Source organism: Malaya genurostris, chromosome 3 (genome assembly GCF_030247185.1).
Source record: "Malaya genurostris strain Urasoe2022 chromosome 3, Malgen_1.1, whole genome shotgun sequence".
NCBI lineage: Eukaryota > Metazoa > Arthropoda > Insecta > Diptera > Culicidae > Malaya > Malaya genurostris.
The window spans coordinates 99867865-99881365 of record NC_080572.1 but is presented as its reverse complement, the minus strand read 5'-3'; the positions used below and the strand labels follow the sequence as shown (position 1 = coordinate 99881365).

The following is a 13501-nucleotide window of genomic DNA, read 5'->3' as shown; positions in this document are numbered from 1 at the left end:
AAAAAATAAATTTTAATATACACTCAAATCTTTTTGTATGCGTACGAATTTATGCGAATTTTCAAAGTTTTGCGATTTTCTTGTTTCGTCTTAGAAATGCGCAAAACGTCGAGATCTATTGATGTTTTGGTATGTTGAATTGTTCAATATGCTTTATAATACATAAAATGTATACGCTTTATAATAATAATGTCATATAACTACACTCTTAATTCTAATTGATTAAAATTAATTTCTCACAACTTCTGAGATCATTAAATAAAATACTCTTTTAATTAACAGAATTAGTTGGTTGAAAATGGCTTCTTTACATGTTTCACCATAATTGACGAAAAATATTCGTAGTCGTTTTACCCTGAAGATGAAGGTATAACCTTCGAAACGTTGGCCGTTTGCGAAAAATAAATTTTTTGTCGAGAAACCAGTTGACCAAAGCCATCTTTCAATTTGAAACAACATAAACAACATTCTCCATACCATCGGAAATAGAATCAGTAGTTCATGATGAAATTTTCAATAGTATGAGATAACATCAAATAACTCAAAATTGAGGTTCTTCAAAATGTTTCGGTATTAAGGTGACATTTAGTGCCGAATTTAGGTGCACAAAATACCAACCGCATGAATTGAACGAATCATCGCACAAAGCGTATCGTGCAAAACCGACACATAGAAGTACGAAATATTTTCAGTGATTGAGCGCAGTAGGCTTAAGACACGTTTTGATCGCTAGTAAAACAGACATTAACGACGGTCAATTTAGTCATTCAATTTATAAACAAAATGCTCTTATAATGGATTTTTTGCCTTCAGCGAAATTGTTTATTCTTTGTCACAGATCGAAATCTTTGGCGTGATGACAACACTTCACCTAGCATCATTTTGTAAAAGAACTGAATAATATTCAAATTTCTTCTATATGTTCAATTTTATATCAAGAACCATATATAGAAAGTAGTTTCAAATAAACCCAAAGCTTGTACTAATGCGTACCTCTTATCAAATATACCATTGCATGGAGTAGTTGTGGTTTGCGAAGCAGTTTATATATATACGCAGACAAATCTCGATTGTTTACGGAAGGGGGAATGGGTTAGGGTTTAACGGATTAAATAAACATAATTTTTGAAATTTTATAGAGCTACCTTTCAAAAAAATACATTCAAGTGTTTGAAATAAAGAAATGAAGAAGTATTTTCGAAGGAATGTTTCAAACATAATCATTTGCAGTGTCCGCTATATCTCAGTACAGAGTTATCAGAAGTCAAAAAATCCAAGTAACATAGTTGTAGTAGATTTCTAGACCCCTACGTTTTTATTTAAATTATTTCATAAATTTATGATTGTTGTCAAAACTACACTATAACTGTTGAACCTTCCCAAAGTAACAAAAAACGAAAAGGAAAAAGTTCGAATTTAGTGTTTTCCATGTACAAAGTGTGTGCAAACGTTGAAAATAAATAATGAAGTAGTTTATAAATGACGATGGACACGGACTTTTAAACCGTGCTTTCGTGAAAAATGCGCTTAAAGTTTATTATCTATAAAAACTAATTAACCATTTATTTGTCCAGGGGGCGCGTAGGGTCTAACACTTTCGTAAAATCATATTTCTTCTCTGAATTGTGTAGTGATAAACAAAACTCCTAGAATCCAAGATGGCGGCTTTCGGTTTGTGGATATTTTTCAAATCGTTATATAATTTGTATTTTCGAGACGGGTTTCTCAAGTTAGTTGTTGAAATTAATTTTATAATAATTCCTAACCTTTATTTAGAAATTCAAGATGATACTATTACTGATATTTGTAAGTGTGGACAAATCACGTCACTTTTAATCATATTTACCGTATCCAGTTTTATCTCTGACATTACCCACCGGCCTTTTTAAAACAACACCTGCCGTTAAGGACAAAAACTTCAAAAACGATAGGACAAATATTTATTTCATAAAGGTTGAAAAAGTATCAACAGAGCACCCCGGCGAACGAACACAATGGGGTTAAAGCAAAGGTTAAATAAAAGGATAAAAGGCGGGTGGGTAATGTCAGAGACATAACTGGATGTCGTGAATACGAAAACAACTGACATGTTCCTTAACACATCCGAATATCAATTAGTTGATCAATTGTATGAATTATGCAAGCATTCCCCTTTTGCACATTTTTCGCAAAAACAAAGAAGGCTTCACTTTTTGTTAAGAGGCTTGTTTCTACCTGATTTTGTTTGTAGCTTTTTCACTAATGGGCGGTCCTAACGGCTATGAAAATAGCCTCATAAAGAATTTTAATGTCGATTATTTCATTTCGGATTTGCATAATTTATTGAAAGAAACTATCAATATGTTGTAGGGATTCGTTTCTAGCATTCAGAAGGACCAAATTGAGGAACTCACTACGATATTCACCACTTTTCGGAACATTTTTCTCGGACGATTTGTTGTACAGCAGCAGATATTTTGTTCTCTTCCTCAGAACGCGTTCTGATTGGCTGGTGTTGACATGGGTCAAATGAGACAGGTTTTTCAATAGTGTACTATTGAAATACTTCCATGCTTTTGCTATACACGTTTAAATTGAAAAATTTCGATTCTATTGGTAGTTAGATTATATAAATCCCTCCACAGATCACTGAGCTATGAGCTTTCAAATTACGAGAAAGGCAAACGCGCCTTATGAATTATCCTCTTTGATACTCGTTTATACCAAACATTTCAGAAAAGTTTAATTTTGAATTATTTGAGACTATGTCACGAAACTGAAAATTTTATTATAAAATTGTGATCATATTTCCGATGGCGTGTAGCAAGAATTAAGTTGATTTATTAGATATAACATGAGATATTCACGATCAAAAACTTATCACTCTCTCAGAGGGTAAATTTTGAAAAGGCACCCCATAATAAAGTAAGTCGTATTCACGACAAAAATAATATTTTTCAAAAAAAAAATTACGATGCAGTAGTATTTCTTTTCAATCACATTTTTTTACCTTACTGGAAGGATTTCTAAAACGCAATACAAACTATCATCTATACTTATGTACCCCATAAGCAGCAAAATAGGCAAAAAACAAAATCTCAAATCAGTGTCTGCGGCAAAGCAGAATAGGAAAGGATAGCCTTTGTAATGCAGTGTGTGTTTGTTTTCTGTTGAATTTGTTTCCATGGATATATGACTGTAAGTGAACACTATGGTGGCCAAGTACAGCGAAGCATGCTTGGTTCTTCTAGTCAATTGGCCTGTCTCTTCATGTGTTTTTATATGAAGGGTTTGTCGCTCTGGTAGCATCTCGTTAGATACTGATCAAATAAAAAAATAAACAATATAAATTTAAACTATTTTCTTGGATGTATTTAAAGAAAACCACGAAACCTTCTTGTGCTTTGAAAAATTACTTTGTTTTAAATAAAAACAATCCCCTTACTCCCAAGATGTGTGCCAAGTTTCATACTAATCGGAGCAGGTCGATTCTGATTTTGCCACCTTTTTAAAATTTTTTTTTAATCAAATACAATAATTTTATCACTTTTTTTCATTACTGTTTGTAGAAAAAGCATTTCCAGTATGCATACATATTCAATAAGAATAGCTAGGTCGGGTAAACTAATGATATCATCAGATCAATTTATCATACGACATCTTCTCGAAACTTTACATGCAAAATTCTACTGTCGCATCCGAGTGCAATCCAACCATTTATCATTTTGTGCTCCAGTTTTCAAACATTTTGCCAGACATTACTACGAACAAGAACATGCTGCACTCAAGCATTGAACATTCAAAAAACATCCTGCAGACCAGCTGATGTTAGCACTCTTTCCGTTCAATTCTCCATCTCATTTTCATTTCTCTAGCATGCACCTCACGTTCCCAAAATGTTGCCATTGCTGTTACTACGACGCGCTGTTTTATCTAATTTTTATATCATGGTACAGCTACAAATGCAAGTGGATATCCACAACATCAGCCATTTGGGACAGGAGTGCATCGGAGTATAACTGAATTATGTCAGCACCGACATGATAAATGCATCACACCTTCAGTCAGACCGCTGGCATAAAAGTTTGCATTCTGAGTCCAAGATAGTTCGTTCCTCACCGATCCACCAACTCTCAACTACAGTGGATTCTTGTCTGCTACGTGCCATTCGTATCAGTTTCTGTACGACGAGACACGTTCGCAATCAACGGATCTGCGAGTAATTTTACTTAGCTATGCTCGTTTCATTTTCAATCCATGATGGTGGTTTTGCAAATCTTCCTTAACGATAAGCTCTCCCGAATAACGATGTTACTAGGTGGAAAATATGACACCACTAATGAAATGGAACCCATTTACTTTTGGTATAAAGAAGAGCAATGAAATTTCTTCAAAACTGGACTTTTCAATCGGTGCTTCGGAATTAAACGACTGTACTTACTAAATCGACGTCGAAAAATGCCGGTATGTATTTGTGTATGCATCCAATGATGTCACTTATTTGTCTTGCGTCTCACCAGAAAGTTGCAGGTAAGGCACTCACGTAGTCAACCTGAGATCGATTCTCAATGTGTCATGCACGTTGTACTGCATACGATTGCATTTAACAAGAATACTATAAAAATGTTCGCATGATATATATAGAATGACGGATAGGGGAAAGTATTATAAAATCCCCCCGATTGCTATTAGTTGATTACGCAAAAAAATTCTGATGAAATAATATCTCCTTTATCTACTATTTTCTTCTATATCGACACTTCACCATTGTTGTGGGGCGTAATGTATCTTGTTGTGATGCATACCACTGATTTATTGTGAGGCAATCAATTCTCATCACTTATGCCGGAGTCATTTAAAATTATGTTCCTCAGGCGTATTGAAACGAAATACCCACAATTTCGAAGAAAATAAATGAATACATTTAGAATTATCTCAACATTTTCTGTAGGGGGTCAAATTATAACACTTTACACTAGAACTTTTGTTAGAAACTAAAAAAAAAGTATCACAAAATAGACGAAACTGAAAAGAAAACTAGAAAGATTACTGATTACATTAATATAGAAATTTAAATCAAACCATATCAAAAAATAAACGAGTGAAGAACGATCTATACAGTTTTCTACAAATCACTTTGGTTTTTTGGATCCTATATCATCAATACTACATTTAGATTGTAACTAGGTTTATAACTTTTACATCTCGCATTCAGCTCATGAGTGCGTCAGCAGCTAATGTTGCACTGCTAACGCCACCTAACGGTTCAACATAAACCGCTGAGCAGACGTAAAGTATTTGCTATTTACAAATCACTTATATGTACCGAAGTGACAAATCTTTCCTGACGTGTCGAAAGAGCAAAACTAATTGACGGCATACTGGCCGCCAACAGATTGTAGTTATTCAGGGGTTTGGTACATCATGTGCACCGGTTTGTTTCGCGTTCAGCTCATCAGTGCATCAGCAGATCATTTTGATCTGCTAACGCCACCTAACGTTCATGTGAACTTTAGCATGAGGTACTTAAATCTATTGCGAAAAATCGTACTTTCCCGTTCAAAATGTTCAAAATAAAAGAATCAAAATTTTGAAGGACCCTCCCATCGTAACCAGGGGAAAACTTTCATCTAAATAATAAACTAGGATTTCTTTTAATCCAGATGAACTAACACCAAATTATGAAAAGTACCGAAGTACTACTTTTTCCCGCGACAGGTCCGAATAAGTATTGCCTAAACCGTATATTTTTAATATTTATTCGTGAAAATTTCACATAATATTATTCAAATATTATACTTTGATGTGCCATTGATATTATTAAAAATATTTTGACTACGTCAGCATATTGGGCTCAGAAACAAATTTCTGGCGAACATTTCGTGGTTTTTGATAACAAAGTAACCGGCAGTTGAACTGTCTTTGCCTCCTAGCAGCTCAATTTAAACCGCTAAGCAAACGCAAAGTCAGAAATGATTTTTTGTTGATTTTGACAAAATCAATTTCCCCGGCTAGCAGCTAGCTATGGATTCGAGTCTCGTCTGTGCGGTAACATTTTGACGGTTTTCATTACATTCGCATGTCATTTTTTCAATCTGTTTTCCCCGTTCGATACTGACCAAATTAAAAGCTAGCTCAAGACGGCTCTACACCTTAACTAGACTGAAACAAATTGTTAAAATGCAATTGTTTTTTAGTTAGGAACAAAATGGAAATGAATAAAACAAAAATGCCCCCTTTACCATTTTTATACTTCGCCATATCAGAAGACTTACGAGTAACAACCTCCAGAGCTACCTATCGAAAATATGTAGTTAACACAACAGTTTTAGCATGTTCAAAAGTTGTTGCATAGTAAAATCTTGTTTCATAGGATCAAGATCCACATGCGACATTTATTACCCAAATTCAAGCTTGCCACGTTTTAACCATACGGCCATTGTAGCGAACACAACTATTCTAAATGAAGTGGATTTTGAAGGAAACACGTCCGAATTTTTCTTCGGCACAACACTCGACCACATGTTGCAGAACGAAAAACGCCGCATCCACTATACAGTCGTTTCTTGGAGTATTCCGTCTAGCAACAGTTACGATTTACATTTAGAGGAGCTTTTTCTGATTTGTTTACCTTTTTTTATTAATATACAAAATAGGTATAGAATTTGTTCAAACTTTAGAAAAATCTTCCGAGTGTCATATACCAATCGATTCAGCTTGACGAACTGAACAAATGTCCGTGTGTGTATGTGTATGTGTGTGTGTGTTGTCAACAAAGAGGTCGAGATCTCAGAGATGACTGGACCGATTTTGATCAAACTAGTCCACCCTGAACGCTATTGAATGGTTTTGAGATCGGATGTTTACTTTTTGAGTTATACTAAGTTTTATGTCCAAATTTCCAGTGTTTGACAGTACATGTCACAATTGACTTTGAAAACAGTATATGTTTTTATATTTAGATTTCGCACGAAAATAGCTATCCAACAAGCCATAGATTGTTAAAATCCGTCTATTTTTAACGGAGATATCGATATTTTTGTGTAAGCGATTTTTCGCATTATTCCAGTAGTAGGAGTTTTGACAAACTTAATTTTATGACAAACAAATGCTTGGGAGTTACGTGAAACACAACTTTTATACTGTTACATACAATTGATTCTAAGTACCAAAAAGACTATACAGCATCTTTTTTGTGATATTTTACCTTGGATCCATTTTAGCACGGTTGGTTTTTGGCAACATAATCGTTCGAATATGACATATGTAAACCAGATGATGGTAGCATTTTCGAGTTGATAGCAATTCCATAATCCTATTGCTTTAAACTACTTACATCAATAAATACTGGAGGAACATACCACCCATATACCATTCGAATCAGTTCGTCGAGATCAGGAAATGCGTGTGTGCAAAATAATTTCTCTTTACTTTCTCGGAGATGACTCAACCGTGTTCTACAAACTCAGATTCATATGAAAAGTCGTATGCTCCCAAACAAAGTTCCTGAATTACGTTTGGATTCCACTTCTGGTTCCAGAGCTACAGAATGAGATGTGAAACGAAATTAAAATAATGTCACTCATATTGTTCGCAGATGGCTGAATCAATCTAAGATTCAAATGAAAGGTCGTAAGATCCTATAAAACATCTCGCTTTTCAGATCCAACTTCCGGTTTCTGGAATACAGGGTAATTAGTATAAAAATATCTATTTCACATAAACTAATCAGGTTTACAAATTTGGATAGTCATAACCAAATAAACCAAAATTTCAGTTTCAGCGGTATTCAGATTTCGATTCGGAAGGTTCCCACAAATTAAATTTACGCTACGATTTCTCAAAGTTTCGGCTACACCGAATTCCGATTCCAGTATCAAATCGTTTCTCAGAGCTCAATCGGTTTCTCAAAAAAGGCCAATTCGAATTTCAAAAACAAAAATTCAAATTTAGGGATGTATGCAATATTGCTCGAATATCAAAAATGCAACGAACGCCAATGATCACCGTTCGCTTTCCTTCGCCTTTGTTCGATAATCGCTCTGATATTCGGACTTGTCCGTATATTCGGGTGCTAACAAAGCCGACACTGTTTCGTTGCTCGAACGAAGATCTATTCCTTGCAGTTGTTATTCGCATTGAACATACCTCCGAATGACTTAACACGAATATGGAACGAATATTCATGCAGCGATCATCGTCAAAACCTAATTCGCGATGATCGTTTGTGCTATCTTTGGAACAAGCAAATTAAGACGTTGCCCCCCAGCACTTCCCCATTGCTGGTACCTCACGAGATATGACGAATATATTAAATGAAGAATGCTTCGCGAAGAATGGAATCCAACGACCATCGCAGTGACACTATTCAAACCAATAAGTAGAGTAAAATAAATGAACGAATGACAAACGAATGTATAAAACGAACATGCACAATGTATACCAGCAGCGAATAATGTATTAGTATATTCGGGTTCTCCACGATTATTGCTTATTCATTTTCACCCTACTTTCTTTCGTGCAGTGAATAGTTCAACGTTGTTCGAGACAAGCATGAATATAGACAGGATTTTCGCAGCGAGGAACGGTGAATGAATTAGTTACACGAAGAATATGTGCAGCATTGGATGTATGGTCCCATACAAAATTAATTAACTTTATCCAATTCAGAAATTACAGGGTGATGAGTTTCTAAAATTCAAACCGATATAAGAAGATGACAATTGCAAAAAGCTTCAAAATTTAACTCAAAACTATTTCAATTCAAACATCATATTTTCTTTTGGCCATGCGAATCGTTGGTGGTTCCTAAATAGCGGCTCTGGAAGTACCGTAAATAATGACGAAAAACTCTAAGGTGGAACTTACTTCGACAACTCATGGAATGTTCAATCGATTGTCACACGTTTAGATTCAAATTCGATCCGATTTGCAGTTTAGACTCTACAGGGTAATGAATAATTAAAATCTCAAATTGCCGCTTAAAATGACGGTCAATAAAATAATTTCATGAGAACTAAAACAACGAAGAATATTCATACAAAAAACACACGCGGAATGATAAAAAAAAGGTATTATCTCACTGCTAGGTGGATTAAGCGCGTTTTGCATCGTCGTTCTAAATGACGGTTTGAAATTTTGAACACACTTCACCCTGTAGTTTCAAGACCATAAGTCGAACCCAAATGAAATTCAAAAGCGGATTATAGGGCATTAAGACCAATCATTTGATCCTAGGTTTGTAAACGGTCAGTTAAATATAGCTTAGACTGCGAGGAGGATCCATTTAGTATTTTATTATTTTGGTTGGGGAGATATCGTCACTACTTCGAATCGCGTAAGTCGTTGTTCGATTGATGATGGTCGAGTAATATCTTGCTAATATTATGGCTCTCTATTGAAAAAAAAAACAAAACACGAACTAACATTCCGTCGCTTCCCATATTGACCTGCATGGGCGAGGCCATATACGTTATTGAACAATTCATGTTCTAAGTCAGTTTAGGTTGCATGTTGAGCATGATCTACGACTCCTTAAGTATCATGCATGTTGTTCAATATGCAATTTCAACTGGTTTCTGATCAATTACGGGAAACTCAAGGGCGGTCAACTAAGCTAATGCAGATCGGACAATAAGCCACATTTGTAATTGAATAAATTCTTCTGATGAGAAAGATCAGTTGAAAAATGTTGGATAAGGTTTTACTCTGTGTTGGTGATTGCTGAAAATTTGACAGAAGCTGCTATATTGCTATCTATATTGTACACCATATTTTCAATCCGGTAGAAGATGCTACATACTCTGAGTATTTCACACCCTTAAAAAAATTTACAGTCTGATAATGATCGTTGCTGTGTTGAATTCCCAAGAGAGAATCGCAAGTTGACAATTATCGTAGAAAATCGAATCGATGATTCAACTTGATGATTCTCATACTAGGTTGAAATATTTCAAAACCCTTGTGTGGAGCATTCACATACATTTTCATTGACACAACTTATACAAAGGTTATATGCACATAGTTAGAATAAGCGGCAATAGTAAAATGATTCTATCGCAATTATCAACTGCCTGTATAGAATCGGATCGCGAAACGAGAATAAGCGACCGTTTGTTGCTTCAGAGAGAATCCCCACAGCAGCGTGCTAACCCGTAATGCTCAGACAGGTCATCGGGACAAATTCGCTTTCGCACTAGTGTCCATTCTTTGTTATATCAACCATGACGGTGATTTGTTGCTGAGATGATATCCGTCTCTCTTTGATGGCACTGATTGAATCGTGCGAAGAGTTGGTAGAGAGCGTTCTTTGATACGATAAAAGCCAAGGTTTTACTCAATGAATTTTGAAAAGGCGTCCCATAGTAAACTAAGTCATATGCATGTCAAGAATATGAAATCTGTGGATCCAATAACAAAACTGTTGATGGATTAGTTCATTAAATTATTTAAAAAATTATGAATGAGGAAAAATCTAAGCAATTAAAGTTCTGTTTTTCATCCAAGTTTTTTCGTCAATCGGTGATATTTAAAAGTTTATTTTAGCATATTGTAATCATCTAATATTGTCTAAATTATCGAGAATACAATCAAGTATATTCGAGTTGTGGAAAATATAATAGAAACTTAATTTTTCACATTGCTTATCCGTTTTATTCAATTTAAAAAAATAAATGCTCTCTGTTTAAAACTACTTTCATGAATCTTCTTCCAAAGCGTTGCGTCCAATTACAATTTGGACGTTTCCTACTTTCGTTTCCGTTTGTCTCTCGCACCGATACTGTAGGTAACATTTGTCAATATTAATGCAGGAAATTGTAAAAGTCTTGTGCTTCAACTGCAAACTAGGGAACCATACTGTTAACGACATTACAACCACACCACAACAGGATACATTCCGTGGTGTAACCACAATCTACGAATCGATGTAATCCTGATGGTTGCACCGCGTCGTCTCCTAACTGGAATCATTTTATTAGCAACTGTGGCTTCAGTACAACCGACAATCCTCGTGTGCATGGAAAACTATGTCGCACCCTGCAAAAGCTATGATTCAATCGGTAGACTTGCTATATAGGAAGCCATTCCAAAACTATTTTCCGACAAAGGCACGTATGGGCACTGGATGGGATTAACGGGCGAATTGGAGAGGTTTGGTGAAAAGCATTGATTGTGGATACAGCTTTATGGGGAATTATTTTGCAGGATTGTATTTCAGCTACCAAGTATACAGATTGTAGCATTGGGAAGACTGTACAATTCTGAACATTTGATACTTGAACGAGTTCAATGTTTTGAATGTTGGTTCGATCGTAATATAATATATATAAAAGTAGTAAAAATCTTAGCTGAGCTGAGCTGAAGTGGGAATAATTAGTTTCAATAACTCCAAAAATTTACACTCACCAAGGTTTAATACTCTGCTGGAAGCATGACGGTTGAAGTAACAACAATTGTTTTATGGCGTTTTGGGTAAAAGTGTAAAACTTTGATCTTTGACTCTGATATACAAACACACCACGTTTCATTACGTCATTGCGTGAACTTTATTAGCATCGCTTCTACCGACATGCCAAAGGTGTTTATGAGCAGGAAGTTTAATTATTTCTCCATACTTTATGGTACTTTTAACAAACGGGCCCTGTTATTTTTTCACTCTCGCACCCTGCTCCGAGAAAAAGTTTTGACGGTAAGGCACCCAGCGATCCCATTCTACAATGGATAATGGAAACGGTCGGCCATTTGTTAGATATTTAGACACTGGAGGGTTGCAATATGAATACAAAGCAGGTGGTTTCCACAAATCAAGTTTATCGGAGAAATTTGTTCAAATTGTGTATTGCTTTTGAAATTTCGACATAAAACTCTAATATCGAGACCATTTATTACTCAAGACACATTTCCTGTACTAGTTCGAATGTATTCTCATCTAAGAAGATAGGGATGTTTTCAATACCAAAAAATATACTAAGTAGAAACAAAATATGCTGTTACACTCCAAAAATGTGTTTCCTTATTATATCACCAGTATAAATTGTCACCATGTAAGACTGCAGATACGTATTTCGGTCATTACGTGTAACTTTCACTAGTGGCATAGTACTGAAGATTAAACTATAAGAAATTGTTGATAACGTAACATAAAGCTTCTGTACAAGTAAGCTCTTCAAAACTCAATGCATGTAATTTATTGACGAAAATTAGGTAAAAACTAACTTTTCCTAAGGTATACATGCCTTTTTTCAGCTTCTCGCAAGGCTTGACATAGTGAACAAGTTTTTGGTAATATTGGCAGGTGGCCAGTTAATAGTCGTAGATGACAATCTATTCTTATTTTGTGATTGAAAATTATATACGAAGGCAAAAGCTTCTTAAAGCGCATGCGTTATAGACGTATCCTATTGAAAAAATCGAGGAAAAATTCATTCACATACACCATACTCCATACATCCTGCTATGTTCAACTTGATGTTTTCATGCTTCATGAATTGTAGACTTCCCGGTAAACGACCAAAATACTTAGTGCCGGGGTAAAATAAATGATATAAAAAAATTGTAGACTGATAACAATAATCATTTTATTCAGTTGAGACAAATGCAGAACAAGGTTTCTGTCTCCTTAAGAAAAAGTCAATTTCTTATATCGAAGGTCGAAAACTAGCCCATTTGAAGACAGTTTGTTCTTGGATTCAATCGTCCCGGCCGTAAGCGGTTCATTCGGTTGACTATCTCGAACAAGGTAACACATCACTCGACAAATCGTGTGACTGGTACACAGATGACGCTACCAATTTTCAAAATACTATGTGTAAAATTTCATGGCATTTCGATTAGTCAGAAGAAAGTGACAGTTATTCGAGTGAACTTTGAGTATTATCCGGGCACTGAATTTGAACATGGTCGTACAGATATCGGTTATGGTGAACGTTCTGGTCGTCCAATTTAGGTGGTTTCTTAATCGTAAATTGAAACTGCGTGTTTACAATTGAACATGAACATTTAACTATGAGAAATCTTTTCAAAGCGGATACCGCGTTAATCGCAAACAACAATGACAATTTTGATGACTCAGAGCAGTGTTTGGCCATGTTTGCCAGAAATAACGTTCTGCTGAGAAGGTATTGACTGCAGTATTTAGGTTCGACTTTCTTGAGAAAGAAAAAAAATCAATAGCGAATACTATATAGCGTTGGTAGATCGTTTGAATGCAAAAATCAAAAAAAAAACGGCCTCATTTGTCGAAGAATAAACCAATCTTTCACCAAGACAACGCACCGGTTCACTAGTCGATGGAAACGATGGGTCAATTGAGCGAATCAAACTTCCTTATCCATCGTGTTGTTCAGATCTGGACCTCCAGTGACTGGTTATCAACTCATATAAAACCTCCTCATGCTGAATGTAAAACCTATTTTGAGACAAATGACAAATCGTTCAGGGTGTTCCACGAGAAATTTAGATTTAAAAAATGCAATAATAAAAACCTATTTTAACCACCTAGTGGTGTAATGATGCCTTTCTC

The 13501-nt window shown here is 35.3% G+C and overlaps 1 protein-coding gene across 10 annotated transcripts in view; it reads right to left on the bottom strand.

Annotated features, from left to right (window-relative positions):
* The window catches only part of LOC131436580 (protein Fe65 homolog), a 222722-nt gene that overhangs the window by 110937 nt on the left and 98284 nt on the right, over positions 1–13501 (bottom strand). The window lies entirely within an intron of this gene.